The 7,909-nt window shown below is 43.2% G+C and overlaps 1 pseudogene; it reads right to left on the reverse strand.

The window, feature by feature from the left end:
• Positions 1 to 276: 276 nt before the first annotated feature.
• LOC149827943 (polygalacturonase inhibitor 1 pseudogene) lies at positions 277 to 1,843 on the reverse strand (annotated as a pseudogene).
• Positions 1,844 to 7,909: the final 6,066 nt, after the last annotated feature.

A 7,909-nucleotide genomic window follows, 5' to 3' on the forward strand; every position in this document is an offset into this window, starting at 1 on the left:
GCATCGTGCCACGCTCAGCCCATTTGATAAAAGTATGATTGAAATTCAAGGAAGAAAGGTCACGGGGAGAGAATTCAGTTAAAAACACAAAAATTCAACCCCATAACTTTATTTTCCTTGCATAATAATCTCTAGTACCATTACAAGAACCTTTTTCAGATGTGATAACTGGACTAATAGAGTAGAAATATATCTGCCTTTGGTTCAAACCCCACAAGGAGATATCCCAATCTTACATAGTAAAACCTAAACAAAAAAAAAAGATGAAAAAAAAGTTTAACACGAGGCATTAACTGGGGGCCCACAAAGGCATTTGTTGTGCTGATACGCCGAGACATCAAACCCTTGCATATTGCCTCCCTGAGGAACCTGCCCACACAATCTGTTGTACGAGACATTGAATGCCTGAAGATTGTTCAAGTTAACAATCGCCTGCGGGATCCCACCAAAGATCTTGTTGTGATTGAGATCCAGTGTCTGCAAATTGGCTGGCAGCCCCACGTTGGTGAAGTCGAAGCTTATGTTACCGTTTCTTGATATGTCCAAGTATGTCAGGTTCTTGGACGCTCCAAACAACACTGAAGCATCCCCTTCCAAGTTGTTTCTAGAGACGTCGATCTTGGGGAAATCCACGGCTCCCATCGATTGTGGAACCGCACCGGAGAGATTGTTATTCGAGAAGTAAAGTTCCGGTGCGATCCCTTGAAAATTACCAAAGGAATCTGGTATGTTTCCAGTGAGCGAATTCCTGACCACATTGAAAGGATGACATCATTCTAAAAGTTAACTACTATTTTGTTCAAATTTTGTGCATATTGATTGATGTTTGGACACAGCCATTTGAATGCTTATGAGGTTGCTAGAACATGGCATTTCAGAGGAGATCGTATCAGGTCAGAAGCACTACTGACGCTAATCCGTTCATCCAGGATGAACGGCCTCCCAACACAAGATTTGGGATTTATTTTAAGCCGTCCAATTTGAAGGCTGCATCACAAAAGTTTGTGAGACCCATCCAATATATATAAAAAGAAAAAATACAGTTGTAAGGTTTGGGAGGCCGTTCATCCACAGGATGAAGAGTATTAGAGGAACCTCTGACAAATTGCCTCCTATGCACTCATTACAGAGTACAATGCAATATCCCAAGTTATCTCAGTTTTCTAAGCAAGTGATTTTATTTAAAAACCAGTCGATGTCAGTTTTCAACATATCACAATATTAATTATGAATCATGATACTATTTAACGGAAACAGTCTGCAATCAATCAGAAAGTACCTGTCTAGATGCAACGCAGTCAGATTTTTGAAGTCTGAGAGATTCGAAGGTATCCCACCAGAGAGTTGGTTGTAGGACACATCAAGCAAATTGAGGCTCTGCAATTGGGATAGGCATGCCGGGACCTCGCCGGTGAGGCTGTTTGCTTTGAGCCGGAGGAAGGTGAGGCCTGAGAGGCCACAAATGGATGGAGGAATGCTCCCAGTGAGGTTGGTAAGGTGGTTCAGGTCGAGGTATTGGAGAAAGGTCAAGTCGCCGACGGCCGAAGAAATACTCCCGGCGACGGTGGCAGTGGAGATGACGAGTTTTATGGTGCGGTTGGTTAAGGGATCACACTTCACTTGAGAGGTATTCCACTTGCAGCAGTCTGTAGAAGGGTCCCAAATGGAGATAATGGAGGGATTGCCTAGAGTTTGTTGGATGTCTAGGAGGGCCTTCTTGTCATCTGGGTTGCAGCGTTCAAGTTTGCTGAAGGTGAAATGGAAGGAGAGGCAGAGAGTCAGGAAGAGAACGGAGTAGTGGAGGGAGGAAGAGGAAGGTGGAGCCATTGTGGTTTATGGGTTTTGAGTTGCTTTGGAAGAGAGAGGGAGTGTGTGACTTTATAGGGGTTGGGGTTTTGGTGAAAGTAGAGGTTAGGCCCTGAGCAAGTTTCCTTCAAGGGAAGTAAAAAAACCAGCAGCGAAAAGGGACGGCGGATCAGGTACTATGGCATTGCATACTTTAGTTTGCAACTGCACCTGATCTGCCTTTCATTCTCTGTTGGGCTCACGACTGACAGGCTGTACTCAGAGATGTACGGCAGTCAAGTTCAGCAGCACACTCAAAGTGTGCAATGTGATTGCACCTTACCTGCCCTCTCGAAAAAGGAGAGTTGCAAGCATAACGTTGTTTGGCTCTTGATATTTGCAATATCCAAATCCTTCCGATGGTGGAGTTTTCTCAAACCCAACCATGTTTGTCTTACATAAGATCTCTTTTTGACTAGCAAGAACCTTATCTTTTCTTTTTTTTCAGTACTTGGGTTAAAAAGTTAAAAATTTTATTTATTTTCTTATTGCTATTGGCACGAAACTTGAAACCAAAAGGAGCTCGTAATTTGTCTGAAATTTCACAGCAATGAAAAATAATTGAATAACCTTTTTTTTATATTTATTCACCCCCCAAGGATCAGAGACCTAGCCACACTGGCTCTCCATGTCGTACTTACTGTCGCTGCAAGCGTAAAACCCCGTGGGCTTACTTACCCCTTGCCCTCAGGGAGTTGCCACACTTTGGTTTACTCAAGGGGTGACAACCCATGAGATTTGAACCTAAACCACCTGCCTAGCGCCCTAGGTCCCATCTCATTAAGCCAAACCCTTTTGGGGTAAATAATTGAATGACTGAAAATTAACGACTAAGATCAAAACTAACATTTTTTTTTTTAAATTATTTCTAAATTCAAAACTAGATATGAGATGCAACAAGAAAAAATAAAGTAGATGTGATATGAATTGATTTATATAATTTATAGAGTAATTTGTTAATTTTCGAAACAATAATCCGAGTGATCAGTGTTCTACTGAGTAGTAATAATTTCAAAGCTCTTTGACTCGCAAGATTTTAACTAGTGGTTGTCCTATAATTGTGACAAAAAAGTTAGGTCGAAGGAATTTCATTTATAGGGCCTAATTGGGGGAGCCCTAATTTGGTGTATTGGGTATGCCAACATGTTTTGCATCTAGTCCATACCGTGGACTTCACATATGAACATGATCCAACTAAGGACTTAACATAGCTCAGATTCAATTATTCAAATGCCAAGATTGTCTTCCAGTGAGTCCAAAAAAATCCCAAACTCTATATTGCGAAAAAATATCCACTAAAAGACACATATCTTTGGCATTCAAATTTACCAGCCCATGAGTTACTTTTGAACTGAATGTATAATCACATTCTTTGCTTCTGGGTTAACGGGCTGAACTGAACAAGGACTGTCCGGCCTCACCTTGTTTACAGCTAGGTAGTGTTTGGGCTTGGATTGTATGGCTTGTGTGAGCCGAGCCGAGCTCGGATTGTATGGCTTGTGTGAGCCGAGCCGAGCTGGCTCACTTAAATTTATGTATTTTTTTTATCAAAGGGTACATAGTTAGAACGAAAACCTTCCCCTAGTGGATATAACTATATCCATCCAACTAGTTGAGTTATCATGCTTCTTTTAACAAGAATAATGATGCATAAATTCTATCTAACGAATATTTACGAGCCCAGCTAAGACAAATACCTCTTATTTGTGCTAGACTCGGCTATCCATAATGAGTGAGACCATGCTCCGCCCACCATCCGAACGAACTGAATGCGAATGAGCCTAGGACGATTAAAACCGAGTTGAGCCGCAAGCTGCTTGGTTCGTTTCCCACCATACTAACGACAGGACTTGTGGCACTTGTTCCCATCTGGAAAATGATGAGGATGTCATGAGAGGAAAAAGCCTTGGGATTCTTTGCTGCCGCAAGTTGGTTGTCTGGATTTTTCAAAATCACGCCTAAGGATGGCAGTGGATTGGGAGGAAAATGGGGGCCCTACCCCACCTGGCCTCGTTTGAACTCGGGATGAACGACATGAAACATGGATGGAGGTTAAAATCAAAATCTGTGCGCGCTATGGAGGTGGGGATGGACTTACACTTTCTCTCACCCCGCTTCATTCCCATCCCAATCCCCGCCATGCCCCGTCCCCAATCCTTCTTTAAAGATGGCAATGGACTGAGGAAAAATGGAGCCCCACCCAGTGGCGTAGCTAGGATTCATGTGTGTGTGTGTGTGGGGGGGGGGGGGGCAAACAGGGGTGTAGCAAAAAAAATATTTGGTGTGATAGTTCGGGGTTCGGGGGCAGCACCCCCGAACTTTTTTTTTTGAGATAAAATAAAAAATGGCTGCAATTATTATTAAAAATCTATTTCATATGGACAAATCAAACTATTTGCTGCAGTCAGGGCTGGGCTAGGACTGGGCTACAAAAAATGGATAAAAATCTATTTCATATGGAATCAGGGCTGGGCTAGGACTGAGCTTTTAAAAAAAAAAAAATTAACTGTTTCGGGAGCCCCCCCCCCCCCGCTAAGCCTCTGGCCCCACCCCCTCTTTGCCCCGTTCGAACCAGGGATGGAGGACATGAAATTGGGATGAAGGCAACGATGGAGGTTAAAATCCAAACTCGTGGAGGGATGAAATCGGGGATCATGCCTCATTCTTTCTCGATAGAAGGACGTTCTTCACTGGCAACACCAGGTTGCTCGCTTTGATTTGTAGGACTATTTTACAGTAACACTATCTAAATACTTATCCATGACCTTAGATCTCTTTGCTTTGTTTTTTAGCAATTTTCTGTAACTGAGGAAGATATTTATTTGGTTCACTTCTCAAAGAATCAGGCCTCCATGACTCCCCTTTCCTGCTGTCATTGAAGGACAGGGCCCTCCTGTTCAATGAATCAGGCGGCGCTATTATCATCTTTTTTTTAATCAATTTGTAACAATACTTTTTTAGCTAGAAAATTGGCCTGTCCCGGTGTGTGTGATATAAGCACTATTGGGAATGCCAAATCACCCAAAAGGATAGATTTTGGACTTTTTATTTTCCTTACTCTGTTATTGATACACCTTCTAGCTGTCAGATTTCGCATAAAGAAAATGGTGATAAAAATATGAAACTATTGAGCAGAGATCACCTTGATCTTTTTAGTATTTTTTTTTTTACATATTGTTATTACATTTGTTTTTTTCTACGTAGAAAGCTGGGGTTAAGCTGACCCCTAAATGTTTATTATGAAATTATTAACAAAATCACATCAAAGAATTCCAGTCGGTTCCTTGTTACACCAATTAAGGATGACAGTGGACCGGGGGAAACCAGGCCTTGCCTCACCTCGCCACGTTTGAACTGGGAATGAAGGACATGAAATGGAGATGAAAGCGGGGATGAAGGTTAAAATCAAAACTAGTGCGGAGATGAAGGCAGGGATGAACTTACACTTTCCCTCCCCTCCCCGTCCTTCCCCATCCCCAATCCTTCTAAGGGATGGTAATGGACCAAGGAGAAACAGGGCCCCATCCCGCCTTGCCCCTGTTTGGACCGGGGATAAAGGACATGAAACGGGGATGAAGGCGAGGGTGGAGGTTAAAATTCAAACCGGTTCGAGGATGGAGACAGGGATGGAAGTCCATATTTTGAGACCGGGCGGGGGTGGAGACCGGTCCATTGCCATCCCTAACACCAATGTTCTTCTCCCTCTGTGACAGTATTCGAATCCAGAGTATCACCTGAAGAAAGTCACGTGTACGCTACAGCCGTTCTGAACAGAGCCGGATCAGGTCATTTAACAACTGAGGTTCTCATTTGATGATCCTAGCCGTTGAATCCTGCTGCCAGGATCATAACATGTGGCTTGTCACTTGCCCACCCCCAAAACACTTAATGGCATTTATGTCGTTACTTTTGAAATAAAAAAAAAAGTATAAAAAAAGGAAACAGTCTATCGACTTCTCTCTCTCCAACCGCATTCCCTAAACCAGTTTCTTTTCCTCTTTTGGGCATTTTTTTCAAGAAAGTTGTTGATTCCTTCATGTTTAAGCATTAGTTGGAAAACTTGAAAAATGTGAAGGCATCTTAAGGGAGCTGCTGATTCTGGGTTGTACGTGAAAATTCATAAGAGGGGTAATGAAGATATATCATTTGAAAGAAGAAGATCTAGTAGTAAATTAGTGTACTTTGCATCCATCATGGTAACCTATTCTTTCGACATTATCCAAGCACATTAGAAAGTCACTGAAACATGAAGTTAAACATAATCTATAATAGTAAATTGGTGTACTTTGCATCCATTTTGGCATCATCCAAGCACATCAGAAAGTCACTCTAACATGAAGTTAAACGTAACAGATATATATATATATATATATATATATATATATATATATATATATATATATATATATATATATATGTATAATTTTTTTTTCTAATAAGATTCAGCTGGGATGTGGCCACCTTCCGATGGTAACTAGTTACAAAAGTTTACACCCAATGGGACGAAACCCCCATCCTGTACATCATACGGTAACAATTTGCAGATGATTGTGCAAGGGCTTTTCTTAGAGAAAATCAGTCTCCAAAATAACTTCATCATCGAAGAGCTCTGAGGAGATGCTCTTCTCCTGCCGTCCCTTACAACTTTAATCCAGGCCAGCCATCACGTCAAACATCCGAGTTTTCGGGAAAATTACTGTCTGTAGATTCTTGATACACCCCCAGCTGAAGCCACTGTTCATTAAGATGCCCATCTCACGTTGAAAGTTTCTCAACCACTGCTTGAACACAGAGAAATCAACATGTTGGATTGACCACCACGAGACCACCACTATTGATGGGGGTGTTATCCACGATGTGGATTCATCCCCACATCTCAGATGATCTCTTCTGATAAATTGGCATAGGATCAAGGGTGAACAGTTACGCAAACTGTTTCCATCCTATACCCTACATAAAGGTGTCATGAGCAACCCTTTAAGGTATTGGTAATCTGCTATATAATGAAAGAGGTCTACTCACCAGCTGCATTCGGAAGCCTCGTGATGGCTGCAGGCCGGCTGAGTAGAGAAATCCCCTTTGTCCTGAATGACTATCACCTTCTAGCATTGACCTTCTCTGCTACAATCGAACCCCACCATCGGCAACAATAGCCTGACAATGACTGCCTCAGGTACGTAGCACCTTCGTGGTGCTTTTGCTATTTACGTAACAACCTTTTGTTTGTTTGGCTGCCTCAATACAGGGTCACCGAAATCAACAAGGGAGGCGATACCGGACAACCCCAACAATGGGTTATGGGCCCACACCCCGCATCCGCTGCGCGGGGCGTATCTTGGTTGTCTGGCTGTGCAGGTCACCGTGGGGCGATGCTGCAACTGGTCACCGACATCGTCGACTATCACCGTAGGGCGACAAAACAAAAAAAAAGTTTCGGTTTTTTACCTATGGTCGTTGGGCTGCAGGAGCATCAGTCGTCACTGGTGGCAGTCACACAATGACGCTGACTTAATGATCGGCATCTGTCCGGCGACGCAGTACAAGGGTTTTCTTGTTTCCTTTATCGTCAGGCGAGGAGAGATGTTGCGCCGGTCTGGGCTTCGTGAGGGTCGCCGACAGGTGTGGCGGCTCGTTGGCAGGCGACATTGGTCGTAGGCAGGTGAATGGGGAACCCCCCCTTTTTCGGCTTCTTTTACTGTTTAAAATAAAAAACAGAAACCCGAGGGTTTCTATTCATAAAAACAGTGAAATCAGGTTCAAATATTAGGTTTGATCTGGTTCATTCCGGGTCTGACTCGAATCCGAATAGTACCGAGTCTGACCCAAATACGGTTTTCTTTCAGGTCAGACCCGGATCCGGTTATAAACCGGGTCATACCCGAATCCAGTTCAAGCCGGGTTCGACCCAGATCCAGTTCAAAGTCGGGTCTGACCCGGATCCAGTTTGAATTGGTTCTGACCCGGATCCAATCGGGTTTAGGCACTATTTGGCCTGAATCGGATCAGGGACTGATTCGGCCCCTTCCGGGACCGGTTCAGAGCCATTTTTGACCAGTTCCTTCTA

The sequence above is a fragment of the Nuphar pumila genome, chromosome 10, assembly GCF_984573655.1.
Source record: "Nuphar pumila chromosome 10, dmNupPumi1.hap1.1, whole genome shotgun sequence".
Taxonomy (NCBI): domain Eukaryota; kingdom Viridiplantae; phylum Streptophyta; class Magnoliopsida; order Nymphaeales; family Nymphaeaceae; genus Nuphar; species Nuphar pumila.